Below are 16,436 nucleotides of genomic sequence, written 5' to 3' on the forward strand. Positions count from 1 at the left end.
CAAGTCTGAGATCCTGCCTCAGCATCCAAGGACCTGAGATTACAGGCCTCTGCCATCCTGCCCAGCTCCCGGTTGGCTTTTGTAAGAAGCCTCTGGAGGGGCATGTGGCATGGGCTCATAACTATCAGCTGCTATTATTATTATTGTTAGTCTTCTCCCTGGAAGAGTCAACCTCCCCTCCATGGTGAACCAAAGTCCTTTGCCACACACCCTTATCTTTAGGTGCACTGGGCCCAGAGACGCTGCACTCTGATACCTTGTCTGCCCCTTGGATCCTGAAGCCCCTAGCTCTGCTGTACCCTTGGGGTTGGGGCACTGCATTGCTCCTGTCTGCCTCCGATGCCCATCCTTTAGGGATCTACCCCCATGTGCCTGGTGCTAGGGCCAACTTTAGTGGCACCTCCTCCCCTCTATCAAGGACCCACCAGCTCCTACGCAGGCAGGAGAAAGTGGGAGGAGTGCTACCAGCCACATTCAGCCCCTTGGCCCAGGCCTGTCTGGCCTGGTGGCTCCTTATCCCTTCACCAGACTGCAAGGCCTAGTCTCTTCCTTTAGGCTAGATGAACACAACTTGGTGGGGACAGGTTGAAAGGGAAGCTGGGACCCATACTCCAAGGTCCCACCCTTTTCCCTCTGTAGATCTGGCTCAGCCAAGAGGAGCAGGCTTGGAAGAAAGACTCAGGCCTGGAGGGATGCTGTGATGCTGGTCTCAAGCCAAGACCCTGGCCCCTCAGAGGGCTCTGGAGCTCCCCTTCTCACCTACCCAGCACCCTGGTGTTCACCACTGGTGCTAGTGGGGTGGGGAGCTAAGAAAAGAGGGGACAGGGCTCCTGGGAATTATCCAGAGTGACTCATCCCCACTCTCCCCACCGCACCCCACCTTGGAAGGGCCCTTTCTGGGAGGAGGTGTGGGCCACAGCTGGGGGCTTGCTGGGCCATAACAAATGCAGGGGCTCTTTCCTGTGCACCCAGCACATACTGGGATTCTGTGAGGGGAGCAAAGCCGGCACTGTGGAGGGAAGGACACAGTGACCGCTGTCACAGGAAGGGGAAGGGCAGCTAGCCTCTTTGGTCCTTCCATCCTAGCCCTCTAATCTGTCATCTCATTGAAACCTGGTCACCATTCCACGAAGTGAGTACTGTGATCACCATCCCCATTGTGGGCGAGGAACTGGAGGCGGAGGGAGAAGCAGGTGCATCCACAGGGTCGTGCCCAGGCAGTCTGACTTCAGACACCAACAAGACGCTGCTACCATACCTGGGCTGCATCCGCACCCTGGTGGCTCCAGGGAAAGTTCCACTGGAGCCCCCAGAAGGGGAGGTACTTATGGCAATTATTAAGCTGATGCCAGGGATTTGTGCCATGACACATGCCATGTGCCCAGTGCTGTGTGTGCAGGAATGCTGGTCACTGCCTTGGCTGTAACAAAAGCACCTGTCGGGCTAGGCGGGAAGGTGTTAAATAGAGCTGGACTGTAATTTGTGGTAATGTCACACAGCTGTTAAAAGGAACGAGGCAGCTCTCTGTGTGCTGATAAGGAATTATCTCCAAGATGTGTTAAAGGAGAAAAAGCAAGGTGCAGGTGGGCGTGGCAGCCACACCTGTCATCTCAGGGGCTCAGGAGGCTCGGGCAAGAGGATCACAAGTTTGAGGCCAGCCTCAGCAATTTAGCAAGGCCCTAAGGGACTTAGCAAGACCCTGTCTAAAAGTAAAAAATGAAAAGGGCTGGGGATGTGGGCACAATTAGGTTCAATCCCCAGTACCAAAAAATAAAAAATAAATCTGTGCATTTAGTAATGTTTAGTATAGTGCCACTTATGTACATTTAAATCAAACATACGTGTATATATGGGTAGATTCACAAATATTTTCTGGGCATATATTTGTGTAGTGGGAGGGAAGAATATAAAGAGGAGAAACTTGATTTTCATTCCATAGCTTATATTTTATAACTTCAAGAAAAGCAGGGCCAGGCACGCTGGCACATGCCTATAATCTCAGTGGCTCGGGAGGCTGAGGCAGGAGGATCGCAAGTTCAAAGTCAGCCTCAGCAACAGCGAGGCATTAAGCAACTCAGTGAGACCCTGTCTCTAAATAAAATACAAAATAGGGCACTGAGTGGTCGAGTGCCCCTGGGTTCAATTCCTGGTACAAAAAAAAAAAAAAAAAAAGGAAAGAAAGAAAGAAAAGAAAAGGAAAGAAAGAAAGAAGGAAAGAAAGAAAGAAAGAAAGAAGGAAAGAAAGAAAGAAAAAAGCAGTCTAAACTTTTTATGTTTTAATGGACCTGAGGGTGTGGGAGACCTTGACAGAGTGGGATGAGGAGGAAGGAGAAGGAAGACACAGCAAGGTAAATCCTTGTGCCCCGGTTTCCTGCTCTGCAGGATGCACTAGAGGATGATGGGAAGTAAGGCTGTGATCTGGATAAGGGTTCTCGCTTCCTCCCAAGCATAAGCCTTGGGAGTAGGAAATTGCAGCCCAATATCTTATACTCCGGTGGCCCTCTGAAAAGTGCATTCACAGATACTATTTCACCTTGTAAAATCTTTGGTGCAGTACTAGGGATTGAACCCAGGACTGCTCTATCACTGAGCTATGTCTCCAGCTCTTTTCATTTTTTATTTTGAGACAAGGTCTTGCCCTTGCCCTCATGGGCCTCCTCGTGGAGGCAAAGTCACAGAGAAATCCGGCCTCAGGGAGCTGAGGAACCTCCGAGAACCAGCAGCCAGCATTTATACATTGATGGTGCAGCGTCGCCATCTAGTGGCAGTAAACGGGTACTACATGGAGGAACCCCACCTGTTAGCGAACCTCCCAGTTTTCTCACCAGAAAACAGGGCAATCTGGTCTCAAAGCTAAGGTCGTAGGGGCTCAAGCTTTCCCTTAAGAAGCCTTCTTGGTGATCAGTAAAGGCCAAGCCCTACATATCCTCTCTTAGCCACCTGCCTGCCTTTCAGGACATGGTGCTTCGTGTACTTCAAGACCCTGGGCACCCTGAGAGCTGTCTGCCACCCAAGGGAAAAGCAGGTGCCCAGGGTCGCAGGGGCAGGGGAGGAGGCTGATGTGGTCAGTTCCAGGCCCTGGGAAACTTTTCATCCCCTTGTCCTGGTGCCGTCCTCTCCCATAAGGCAGCCTTGAAGTCTGTCTTCGCACCTTCTCAGCAGCCTGCTCCTCAACTGGGCTGCTCCGCCCCTTACCAACCCTCCATAGGTCCCCTACTTTCATGCCATTCGGACAGCCTTTGGGAATGCACCTTGGACGCTATTCCAGAGCCTGCATCCCAGTGGCACTCACCTTCAGACCCCAGATCAGAGCTGCATCTCCCTCCCTGCCCCCAACTTGAAGGCAGCCGTCACCCAGGAGGGCAGTGTGGCCTGGGGGAAAGGGCACTCAAATGCTCAGGTATACCCAGCTCTCCACTGACTAGCATGTGATGTTACGCAAGTTGCCTTACCTTGGAGTGGCCAGGCCTTTCCAGAAGGACATGCCAGCCAGAAACCACAAAGCAAAAGATTGACAGATGTATCAGGCATGGTGGAGCGTGCCTGTAATCCCAGCGGCTTGGGAGGCTGAAGCAGGAGGATCACAAGTTTGAGACCAGCCTCAGCAACTGAGCAAGGCCCTAAGCAACTCAGCAAGACACTGTCTCTAAATAAAATTTTAAAAGGGCTGGGGGGCTGGGGATATAGCTCAGTTGGTAGAGTGCTTTGAACCCAGGCACAAGGCCGTGGGTTCAATACCCAGCACCAAAAAAAAAAAAGGTGGTGGGGGCCTGGGGTTGTGCTCAGTGGGTAAGCACCCCTGGGCTCAATTCCTGGTACAAAAATAGAATAAATGAAAATCAATAGACATGACAATGTGTAAACTTCAAACTTCTATGCCACAAAAGGCATGGTAAAGCAAGTTAAAAGCCAAGCAAGCTGGGCATGGTGGCACAGCCTGTAATCCCAGTAACTCAGGAGGCTGAGGCAGGCGGATTATAAATTTGAGCCCAGCCTAACAGAATCCTCTCTATAAATAAACAAACAAACAAACAGGGCAGCCGAGGCTGTACCTCTGTGGGTAGAATACCCTTGGGTTCAAACCCCAGTTTAAAACAAGCAAACAAAAAGACCTGCCAATCATAGTATGGCAATATGTAAAGCAGTGGATGTGTAACCGATGTGATTCTGCAATCTGTATACGGGGTAAAAATGGGAGTTCATAACCCACTTGAATCAAAGTGTGAAATATGATATGTTAAGAACTATGTCATGTTTTGAACAACCAACAATAAAAATTAAAAAAAAAAAAAAAACTGCCAATCAAGGGTGAGAGAGTAGTAAGTGATCAAGGGCCAATATCCAGAAATTAAAAATAGGCTCCACCATTTAAAAATTGCAAAGTAAGCAGAATGCACTGGTGCATGCCTTTAATCTCAGCTATTTGGGGAGGGGGGGGCTGGGGGGGAGCTAAAGAAAAAATTACAAAGTAATCTAGTAGAAATTTCTAGAAAGGATAAAAAGGTCAATGAACATATGAGAACATGCCCAGCCTCCCTAGTCATGAGAGAAATGCCAGTTAGAACTGTGATGACCCCTTGTATCCAAATCTAAATCTCTGAGTCGGAAAGAGCAGATGTCCCTGCAGGAACTAGCACTCCTTGTAGGGTAGGGCACACAAGGGGAGCTTGGGACAGCAAGCTTGTAGCAAAAAGCAAGGAAGCTTTCAAAGATTAATGGGGTCAGGCCACAAGGACACAGGAATTTGCTGGAAGGAGCTCCACTGGCCAACCTGTAACAATTTGCACATCAAAAAGAAAACTGATGGTAGGTGGCTGAGATACCTTGGACTGATGACGATTCATGTAAGCATTCCTGAGGAACTCAAACTGGAGAACTCCAAAGGAATTCTTGGGACCCCACTGAGGCTTTTAATTTTAATTTTTTTTAAATTTTTTTGGTGCTGGGGATTGAACTCAGGGGCACTCAACCATTGAACTACCTCCCCAGCCCAATTTTGTATTTAGCGACAGGGTTTCACTGAGTTGCTTAGCGCCTCGCTGTTGCTGAGGCTGGCTTTGAACTCGTGATCCTCCTGCCTCAGCCTCTCTCGAGCCACTGGGACCATTGAGGCATTTTTAAAGCTGGATTTTAATTTTATCCACATTTTCAATGTTGTTCTCATTTGTTTTTTTATTTCTAATTGACATATAGTGATTGTACATTTTAGGCATTTATTAAATCGGTGTCATCCTTCGAGAATTGATGACTATCTCTGGGCGTCCTGTGGCTCAGGGTCTCTCATGGGCTGTGATAGAAGTGTTGCCTGAGCCTGCGATCATCTCAAGGCTCAGCTGGGGACAGTCCACTTCCAGGCTCACAGACATGATGGCAGAATTCAGTTTCCCACCAGCTCTTTTCCAGAGACAGGCCCTGCTTTGTGGGTGTGTCACCTGGGCAGTGGCACAGGGCCCTGTGCTCAGAAGGGCTCTGTGCTGGTTCCATTCCCTGCCTTTCATTCTCTGTCTTGAGTTTAGTTTCCTCTTTGAACTCATGTTTTGTGAATGTCATCCAGCAGGACACTGTGAACAAAGGAGACACATGCCATAATGTCCCCCACACTCCTGGCCACCCGTCCTCAGAAAGCCTTCGAGGTGGCCCAGGAGCGCAGTAGTCTGGTAGATCCACGTCACGTGGGACTCCAGCAGGATTCGGGCCGAGTCGTGTCCAAGGTGGGTGGGTTCAGGAAGCCACTGCTTCTCTAGAATGTTGTAGAATCAACAGGTGAAACAGGCCCAGCAGGATGCACCTGTGATCCAGCTACCAGGAGGCCGAGGCAGGAGGATCCTAAGTCCAAGGCCAGCCAGTGCAATTTAGGGAGACCCTGAGCAATTCGGCAAGACCCTGTCTCAAAAAAGAATTTTATTTTAAAGGACTGGTGATGTAATTCAGTCGCAATGTACCTCCGGGTTCAATCCCCAGTACCAAAAAAATTTAATTTAAAAAATTAAATTTGAAAAAGGGCTGGAGTTATAGTTCATTGGTGGAATGTTTAGCTACCATGCACAGAGCCCCTGGGTTCCATTTGCAGTACCAAAAAAGAATAAATAAATAAGGTGAAATAAAACCAGTTGAGTTGGTTTTGTGTAGTGTTTCATTGTTCCGTGAGTATGTGCATGTGTGTGTGTGTGTGTGTGTGTGTGTGTGTTTTGCAGTACTAGGGATTGAACCCAGGGGTGCTTAACCACTGAGCCACATCCCCAGATCTTTTCATTTTTTATTTTGAGATAATGTTTTACGAAGTTGCTGAGGGTCTCATTAAGTTGCCAAGGTTGACCTGAAACTTGCAATCCTTCGCCTCAGACTCCTGAGCTGCTGGGATTACGGGTGTGTGCCACCAAACCTGGCTGATAAGAACAGTATACACTGCAATGTACAAGCTACTAAATTTAAACTGAGTAATTTTGCTGATTCTACGCATGAGTTCTTACATTTGTAATCTCTTTTCCTTTCTTCTGGGGTCCCGTTCGACTTACGGTGTTTTCTACTTTCTACCTAATATCATTTATAAATATCATTTATTTTCAAATGAAATGTTAACTTATCAGGCTGGGGACGTAGTGTGCAGTGGTAGTGCACTCGCCGCGCATGCGTGAGGCCCTGGATTAGACTCTCAGTGTCCCGGTGTTGTGCACCACTGTGAGTCTGCCACACATCCCTGAATTATTTGTTTTAAGATGGCTAATGCTACATTTTGTCAACTTAACTCACTAGAAGAAAAATCACTAGGTTGGTGTGTGGGTTGAGTTGTGTTCCCCAAATTCATATGTTGAAGTCCTAATCCCTGAACAGCAAGTGAGGTTTTGTTTGGAAATAGGGTTGTTGCAGATGTCATCAATTAAGGAGAAGTCATCCTGGAGTAGGGTGGCCCCTGATCCAAATGACTGAAGTCCTTGGGAAAATTTGGAGGCAGAGAGAGATGCCCGCAGTGAAGATGGGGGTTCTGCAGCCACAGCTGAGGAACAACCAGACAGAGCCCTCCCCTGTGTCTTCAGAGGGAACACAGCCCATGGACACCTTGATCTGAGACCCATGGCCTCCAGACTGAGGCCAGGAATTTCTGTGGCTTGAGTCACAGGGTTTGTGGCATTTGGTGGCAGTACTTTTTTTTTTTTTTTTTAGCTACTCGTGACATTACACGGTGGCAGTACTCTTAGCTAAGTGATACAGGCCTGGATTCCAGGAGGTGGGAGTCAGCAGGGTCACCTTATCAGCTGCCTGCTGCACCAATCAGTACCTGTAGGAGGAGTAGTGAACATAGAAAACTGTCATTTTGCATCAGAGTCAGGCAACGAGTGTCATATGCATCAACATCATCACATGGATCGGGAGGGAAGTAGACGTTTATTTGATGACAAAGCAAAGCCACAAAGATGCCTTTCTGGGTCTGGGTGGGAGGATCAGGCTGTCATCAGCCTGTTCCAGGGGTCAACCATAGTATTTCTCATGGCGGAACACCAGGTCCTTTGTGTCCCCTGCTGGGTGGCAGTAGGAGGCACATGGCTTCCCTTTTGCTGACTTCTGGCCAATGCTGTTTGAATGGACTCAGACTTGAGTTCTAGCCTCCAGTTTACAGGAGATCCCAGGGATAGAGGAATAAGACCCAAAAGACCCAGACTAAACAATCAAGTGGACCCAGCCGTGGGATTCCAGCAACACATTTTAACAAATGTTAAAAGGGATGCGAGATGGGGCTGGGGATGTGGCTCAAGCGGTAGCACGCTCGCCTGGCATGTGTGCGGCCCGGGTTCGATCCTCAGCACCACATACAAAACAATGATGTTGTGTCTGCCGATAATTAAAAAATAAATATTAAAAAAAAAAAAAAAAAAGGGATGCGAGGTGACACCAAGGGATGCTATTTATTTTAATAACTGTGAACATGTTACTTGAACCATATAGAAAAATAATTGCATCTTTTAAAAGATACACTAAAATTATTAAAAATTGGGATAAGCCTTTAATAGGAGAATGTGGTTTATCTGGACAATGAAATATTTTTTTTAGCAATAAAAAGAAAGCAGTTATCAAGGCATCAAAAGACATGGAGAAAATTTAAATGAATATTACTAGTGAAAAAAGAGTCTGAAAAGGCTAAATTCCGTATGATTCCAACTATGGGACATTCTGGAAAAGGCAAGATTATGCAGACAGTAAAAAAAAAAAATCAGGTTTGCCAGGGTCTGGAGAGGGGAGAAGGGGGATGGATGAATAGATGGATTGTTGGGCATTTTGGGGATTGTGAAACTACTGTATACAGCCCTGTCACAACAGATACGTAACATTCAGCATTTATCTAAACCCATAGAGGAAAAAAAAAAAAAAAACCCATGGAAGGAGCCAAGTGTGGTGGCACATACTTGTAATCCCAGCTAATCGGGAGGCCGAGGCAAGAGGATCACAAATTTGAGGCCAGCCTCAGCAATGTAGGAAGGCCCCATCTCAGGATAAAAATAAAATAAAAAGGGCTGTGGATGTGGCTCATTGGTAGAGCACCCCTGAGTTCCATTCCTAGCACCACAGCAAAACAAAGCAAAGCCAGAGACAGCTACGACAGACAATGAATTCTATCACAAGCTGAGCTTGAGGTTAATGATGAGCCATGAATCTCATGTCACAAATGGTGACAGATAAGTGACCTACTGCAAGATGTTAAGAGAAGGGAAACCATGGGGATCATAAGTGCTTCGTATGTATTTTATAAATCCAAAATGGTACTAAAAAGTCCCTTAATTGTTGTTTGTTTTTTGGTACCAACGACTGAGCCCAGGGGCACTCAATCACTGAGCCACATGCTAGCCCTTTTTGTATTTTATTTTGCGACAGGGCCTCACTAAGTTGCTGAGGCTGGCTTTGAACTTGCAATCCTCCTTCCTCAGCCTCCCAAGCTGCTGGGATCATATGCATGTGCCATTGAGCCTGGGTCCTTAATTGTTTTAAAAACCTATAATGTCATACTTTTACACTGTATGTTTTGTTGTTGTTGTTGCCAGGGATTGAATTCAGGGACACTCAACCACACTCGAGCCACATCCCCAGCCCTATTTTGTATTTTATTTAGAGACAGAGTCTCACTGAGTTGCTCAGCACCTTGCTTTTGCTGAGGCTGGCTTTGAACTTCCAAAGTTTTACCTCATCCTCCCAAGCCGCTGGGGTTATAGGCATGCACCACCATGCCCAGCACACTGCATAATTAGTAAAAATTAAACAGAGGGTAATATTCTGTGCCACTGAGGACATGGGGAGACATTCTCCTGCCCTATGGTGAGAGTGAGCAGCTAAGGTTGTCTTCAAGGCACCTGGGCAGTTTCTGTCAAAACTAAAAATTTCCTTGCATTTCAGCTACACAATTCACTTGGGGACTGTGTAGGACTTAGGGACACAAAAATGCTCATTGCCACCTTCTTTTTCTTTTCTTTTCTTCTTTTTTTTTTGAAATGATGAGACATTTATTTCTACCTGGATGTTTTGCTTACCAATAAGATCTTCATAATTTTTTAAATTTAAAACATATTTTACAAAATGGATTGAAGACCTAGGAATTAGGCCAGAAACTATACAACTCTTAGAAGAAAACAGAGGGTCAACACTCCAGCATAGAGACATAGGAAATGTCCTTCTCATTAGGACTCAGAAAATAATGTCAAGAGCTAACAAATGGGATGGTATCAAAGTAAAAAGTTTCTGCACAGCAAAGGAAACAAGTAGGAATGTGAAAAAAAAAACCTACAGAATGAGAGAGAAATCTTTGCTAGCTACTCTTTTGACAGAGGATTAATATCCAGAATATGTAAAGAAATCAAAAAAATTGAGGGCTGGGGATATAGCTCAATTGGTAGAATGCTTATCTAGCATGCACAAGGCCCTGGGTTCAATCCCCAGCATCACCCCCCCAAAAAAAAATTGTAACAGCTAATCAAATAACACAATTAATAAATGGGTAAATAAATTAAACCAGTACTTTTCAAAAGAAGAAACACAATGGACAACAAATATATGAAAAAATATTCAACATCATTAGCAATTAGGGATATACAAATCAAAACCACACTGAGATTTCATCTCATACCAGTCAGAATGGCATCAAGAACACAAATAATAATAAATGCTGGAGAAGATGTGGAGAAAAAGGAGCACTTTCACACTGTTGGTGGGATTGTATATTACCACAACTACTATGGAAATCAATATGGAGGTTTCTCAAAAGACTAGGCATAGAACCACCCTATGACCCAGCTATACCACTCCTTGGTAGTTCTTTTTCTTTTTAAAATATTTTTTAGACATTCATGGGCCTTTATTTTGTTCATTTTTTTTTTTTTTTTATGTGGTGCTGAGAATCAAACCCAATGACTCACACGTACTGGGTGAGGGCTTTGCCACTAGCCACAACCCCAACTCCGCTTTTTTTTTTTTTAATATTGTTTTCTAGTTTTCAATGGACATTTATCTGAGAATCGAACCCAGAGCCTCATGCGTGCTAGGCGAGCGCTCTACCGCTGAGCCCGAGCCCCAGTCCCACTGCCGCGTTCTTAAGAGTGAAACATCAGGAATGCGAATGTCTATTAACAGGGACAGTTTAAATAAAAACACTCATGTGCATCGGGCAGAGTACCCAACTACCAGGTATTGAAGAATGTGGTGAGCCAGGTACCTGTAGTCCCAGCTACTCAGGGGGCTGAGCAGGAGTGTTCTTGAGCCCAGGGGTCATGGCCCAGCCTAGGTGACACAGCAGGGTGCGGGCGGGAGAAAATGTGTCAAACCTGCACCCTCTGACAAGGAAAGCTCTCCAACGCGGATTTGAAGATAAAACCTATGCTTGAAAAATGGTCCATTTAAAAAAGAGAGAGATGGGGTGTGTGTGTGCACATACATTATGTAGAAAAGGAATTGGAAAGACAAGCACGTTTGGGGTGCTGAAACCCAGGCCCTCATGGATACTCAGCAAGAGCTCCACCTCCAGCCCTTTTTTATTTTGAAATAAAATAACTAAGTGGCCCAGGCTGGTCTTGAACTTGCAATCCTCCCACAGCCTTCTGAGTAGCTGGGATTACAGAACGCATCACTGCACTTGGGTAGAAAAAAGAAAAGAAAAAAAGTTAGTTGTTGCATATAACTAGGTTGTAACTTCACAGGGACAGCTGGAGCTCCATTAGGCTCCGCCACAGAAGAACATTCCTAGCCTCATTCATTTTTTTTTTGTGGTGCTAGGGGTTGAACCCAGGGCCTATGTGAGGAAAGCACTGTACCAACTGAGCTATATCCCCAGCCCGATTTTTTCTTTTAACAATGAACAATGAATGTCCTGTCTCTGGACTTGAACTAGGTCAAAGACCCTCCACACACACACACACACACACACCCTGGAGAGCATGTCCCCTCCACCCACCACTCTGCTCCTCTTCCCTGGGCGCAAAGGGGGCGGCAGAGCTGGGTGGATGGGTTCCTCGAGTCCCTGGTTGGGATTTGGGTCTATTTTCCCCCAGCGTAGGGTAGCTCAGGACAGAACCGCTTGCCTAGCGTGTCTGAGGCCCTGGGTTCCATCCCAGCACCATAAGACAGACAAGGAGATGGTGACTCAGACCAGCCCTCGTCCCATCCACGTAGCCCATTCATTCCCCCAACTTGTGAGGCTCGGCTCTTCAGGGTGTCCCTGACCCTCAGAAACTTGCTGCTGCCCAGGAGGAAAGTGTCCCAGTATTGGCTGTTCCTGCCTCAAATTCGTGGCACACCTCTTGGTGGCCATCAGCAGTGACCTAAATGGTCTGCCGCTTTCCATAGTGAATTTGTTTTCTCCTCAAATTCCCTGGCCAGCCCACATCCGCAGCGGCTCAGGAAGTGAGCTGGACACACACGTCACTGAGGAGCATTAACCAGGCCTCCCGTGGGTCCTCAGCCTGGACAGAGCCCAACTCCCCCTTCCCAGGCACGCCCTGCTATGGTCTGAATGCTCATCCCACCCAAGTCCACATGCTGCATCTAACCCCCAAGGTCCTGGCGTCAGGAGCTGGGGCCCCTGTGAATGGGATCCGTGTCCTTATAAAAGACGCCAGAGAGACCCCTCCCCTCCCCTTCCACTCCTTGAGGACACAGTGGGAAGGTGCCATCTATGAACGAGGAAGCAGGCCCTCCAGACACTGAGCCTAGACTTCCCCTCTCCCAAACCGTGAGAGAGGAGTTTTACGGTTCATCAGCCACCAGCCTCTGGTAAATCCTTCCAGCTTTCCAGATGGATGAAGACGCCGCCTGTTCGGTCTTGAGGGTCCCCCTGTGGCCCCCCACTCACCATGGCCTCTGTCTCTCCCTCTGTCATCAGGGGTCAGCCCGTGCAGGCTGGAGCCTCCTCTCCTGACTGTGAGCTCCTGCACTTCTGTCCCTGCCTGGCCCCCGTCTCCACCCCCCTCCAGGAGGCCTTCCCTGCCTTCCAGCTGCCCTGGACCTCATCAGGTCCCCAGGCACTGCCTTGCCATCTGTCCCGAGGCTCTGGATCCCTCAGCAGCATCACCAACTGGCCAGGGCCAGCTTCCTGCCCGCTCCTTCCCCTCACTGTCCCTCCCTTTACCCGACCTCAGGGCCAGGCCTCTTCTCTTCCCACACTCTCTCCTCGGTGATCTCATCAATCCCAGATCTGAATCCCAGCCCTGACTACTCCGCCATGCGTCCAGCTGGAGTGCCCCTCTGCCTCCCAGACACCCCATGTTTCCTGTGCACGGGGCAGAACTCCCACCCACAGGGTGCCCCCCTCAGACAAGGGTGACTCTGTGTACCACATCCCCAAACCTGGAGCCATCCCCAGCTGTCCTGCCTCCCTCCCCCCATGTCCCATCCACAGTGGATCCCGCCGGACTGACCTGCTCTCAGACCTCCCCAAGGGGCAGAGGCCACACAGGCAGGGACACCGCAGTGCTCACAGGGAGGTACTCACAGCACCAAAGAGGGGCCCTCCCAGGAGGGTCGTCAGGGAAGGTTCTGGCAAGGACAGGCACCACTGCCGTGGGTGGAGAGACCTTCAGGTCATGTGGGGGGCAGCCGAGGCCCAGATCTCCACTCCCCGTCCTGATCATTTTCCTGCTGGGGGAGGTGAGTGAGAAGGACCCACAGCTGGATGAAGTCCAACGTGTGAAGGAGAAGGGCCGAGTTGGCTCTGCCAGCTCAGGCCAGGGAAGCAGGCTGGTGCCAGGCTGTGGGGCTTTAATGGCTGAGGTGCTCGGACGGTGTTAGAGCCACTGGAGACTCTGAACAGGAACAGCGTCAGATGCAGCTGGCAGCTGTGTGGCAGAAGGTAAGGAGGCTCACCTGGGTTAGGCCTGAAATAGCAAGGGCCGCGAAGGGAAGGGCAGACCGTCAGGCATGGGAGGGGGCCACCGGGCCTGATGGCTGGATGCTGTGGGCCAGGGGACAGAAAACACCTGTGACCCAGAAGTTAAAACCAACAGGAAGCTGGGTGCAGCGGTGCACGCCTATAATCCCAGCGTCTCGGGAGGCTGAGACAAGAGAATTGCAAGTTCAAAGCCAGCCTCAGCAAAAGCGAGGCGCTAAACAACTCTGTGAGACCCTGTCTCTAAACAAAATACAAAATAAGGGGCTGGGGATGTGGCTCAAGCAGTAGCGCGCTCGCCTGGCATGCGTGCGGCCCGGGTTCGATCCTCAGCACCACATACAAAGATGTTGTGTCCACCGAAAATAAGGCTGGGGATGTGGCTCAGTGACTGAGTGACCCTGAGTTCAATCCCCAGTACCAAAAAAAAAAAAAAAAGAAAGAAAAGAAATCAACAGGAGGCCATCTGGGATGGTGTCTCTGTCCTTTGCCAGGTGAGCCCTTGGTGCTGGGACTGTAGCAGTAGCCAGGTTGTGCCGCACACGGCTGGAGCTGGATTTGGTCCACCCACGGATGACAAGAAAGGTCGTATGGAACAGCACCTCTCTGCTGTGGAGACTGACAGCTGGTTTCTCAATGGTGAGAGGAAAGGAAGTCCAGGAGCCCACCTGAGGGCAGCGGAGACCCAGAGACTTCAGGTTACGCGGCGGGCAGCCCAGGCCCAGAGCTCCACTCTCCCAGTGCTGTTCATTTTCCTGGGCAGCTGTTGGGTTTCCTCTTTCCAGAAAGGTTGGATCATGTGGTTTTTCCCCAATCCCCAGAAATCTGATTCCCTTTTTCCAAGACTGTCCTTAAGGACAGCCTTCCTCACTTTGAGAGCCTGGGGAGACCTCTCTTCCGGCTGCCAAAACTCCTGACTCAGAGTCTCTGGCCCTAAGGAAGTGCCAAAGCCGGGCGTCTTACCTTGCTGAGATAAATTCTCTTACCAAAGGGGTCTAGTGAGTACCTGTGGGTAGAGGGGAGGCCTGCTTGAGGTAAAAAAGGGGAGCTCTTCAGCCAGGCTCCCTCAAACAATGCACTGAGACGGGCCAGGAAATGGGACCCAACATTTAAGGGGGATGGTAATCCAGAAAAACAATATCTGCTTACGCTATTTTTAAAAATCGATATTAGAACAAAAACATCAATGAGGAAGAAAAACTCAAAATTTTAAACAAAGATAGGCTTTTATTGTTGTTTTGAGGTGGAGTCTCTGTGCTGCCCAGGCTGGTCGTGCGCTCCTGAGCTCAGTCCCCCTGCCTCGGACTCTTGAGTAGCTGGGATTTCAGGTATGCACCTCCTTACACCTGTCATCCCAGTGGCTCAGGAGGCTGAGGAAGGAGGATTGCAAGTTCAAAGCCAGCCTCAGCAACTTAGTGAGGCCCTAATCAACGTAATGAGACCCTGTCTCAAAATAAAAAATAAATAGGGCTGGGGATGTGGCTGGGGATGAGGCGCAACAGCTAAGCACCCCTGGGTTCAGCCCCTGGTCCAAAAAAAAAAATTCAAGTGTTTACTTTTTCCACTTGTTTCAAACTGTGGAAGTATGTTCCCACCCACGTGCGTAGGCTGGGCACTTTTCCTTTTGTCCCAGGCTCCTAGAGGGCTGTGGCTCCTTTGAGGTGAACAAAGTGGGACTCCCAGATTGGGAAGGTTGCAAATCGCTTCCTAAGTGAAGTTCCCTCTGCGGCCAGAAGGGGTCACCATGGAGTTGTGCCGCTGGGGCCTCTGCAGCCTCCTTGCACCCCCATTTCTGACGCCCCATGGGGCAGCCCACCAGGGGGAGCTGATACAGTTGCTCAGCTCTTCGGCTGCAGCTCTGAGGGTAGAGCACGGAATGACACCCCAGGCACTGCCCAAGCGCCTAAACTGCAGCCCTGGGACACCTATCCCTGGTCTGGGGAGAGGGCCAGGGTCCTCTTGGTGGGTGGAGAGAGGGATATTCTTTCTCTTGGGCCACATTCCAGGATGATCCCAGTTTCAACAGCTTTAGAAGCCTCTTCACTTTTCTCAAGCCAACTGAAGTGAAGTGAGGTGAAATGGGGAGGGTCACCCCACTCCCATCTCAAATGCCTCCTCCCCTGGGGTTGCTTGGCCACCAAAGGCTCGGCTCTGGCTTGGGTGAGCACCCCAGCGGCCACGAGGCCCAGGAGTTGGAAGGTCTCGAGGGCTGCTTCTACCTCTCTTCTGGGCCCTTAGCCTCTTGGTGTCGCCCTGGTCCGTCCACCTCCTTCCTCCCTTTTGTCTCTGTCCCTGCTCTTTCAGGATTCCTGTCAGGGCCCAGTCCAGCTGCCCACCTCCCTCGGATCTAGGGTTCCGGTTGGGTGGACATCAGTGTCCAGGACAAATCCCCTGTCCCCAGCCTGTGTGAAGCATTGTGTACATCCTTTTCCTCCTGGTCCCTGCTTCACAAGGCAGGCTACTTGTTCCCTCCTCTTTTAGATTAGAGGTGACTGTGGCTCAGAAAGGTTGAGGGATTTTCTCACATCACACAGCACTAAGAGACTAGGTCTGAACCTGGAGCCATGCCTCATCTTGTCTGCTGCCTTCTGGAAAGGCCTGGCCTGGCCTGGCCTCCTCCGGCCACCCTGCACCCTCTTTCAGCTCACATAGCTCACTCTTGGCCCATGTGCTCGTCTTGCTTTCTAAGAGTGATATTTATTTATTCTTTGGATTTCCGTGGAGTACTCCACTGTGCCAGGCCCGGGAGATGAAGGCGCAGCCCGTGTTCAAGTTCATGGTCTGGGAGACAAGATTTTTCCTGTATGTCAGCTGAGTCCTCCCAGACAGCCCCAAGCCCTCCCAAGGGGCAGAGGCTGTTTCCTGCTTCTCCTGCCCCCCCCCCCCCCCCAGTGTGGTGACCTCCTTCTCCCTCCTGGGGGAGTTGATGCTGCTGGCTGTTGCCTCCTTTGGGGAATGGGGGCTGGGCAGGCCTGGTGCAGCAGGGCTTGGGAAGGGTCTAGAGCTGAGAGCTCAGGGAAGGGGGTTCCGGCTGATCCCAGCAGGCTTCCTTTCTCAGACACCCGGGGCTAATCCAGCC

This window comes from Marmota flaviventris, chromosome 17 (genome assembly GCF_047511675.1).
Source record: "Marmota flaviventris isolate mMarFla1 chromosome 17, mMarFla1.hap1, whole genome shotgun sequence".
Taxonomy (NCBI): domain Eukaryota; kingdom Metazoa; phylum Chordata; class Mammalia; order Rodentia; family Sciuridae; genus Marmota; species Marmota flaviventris.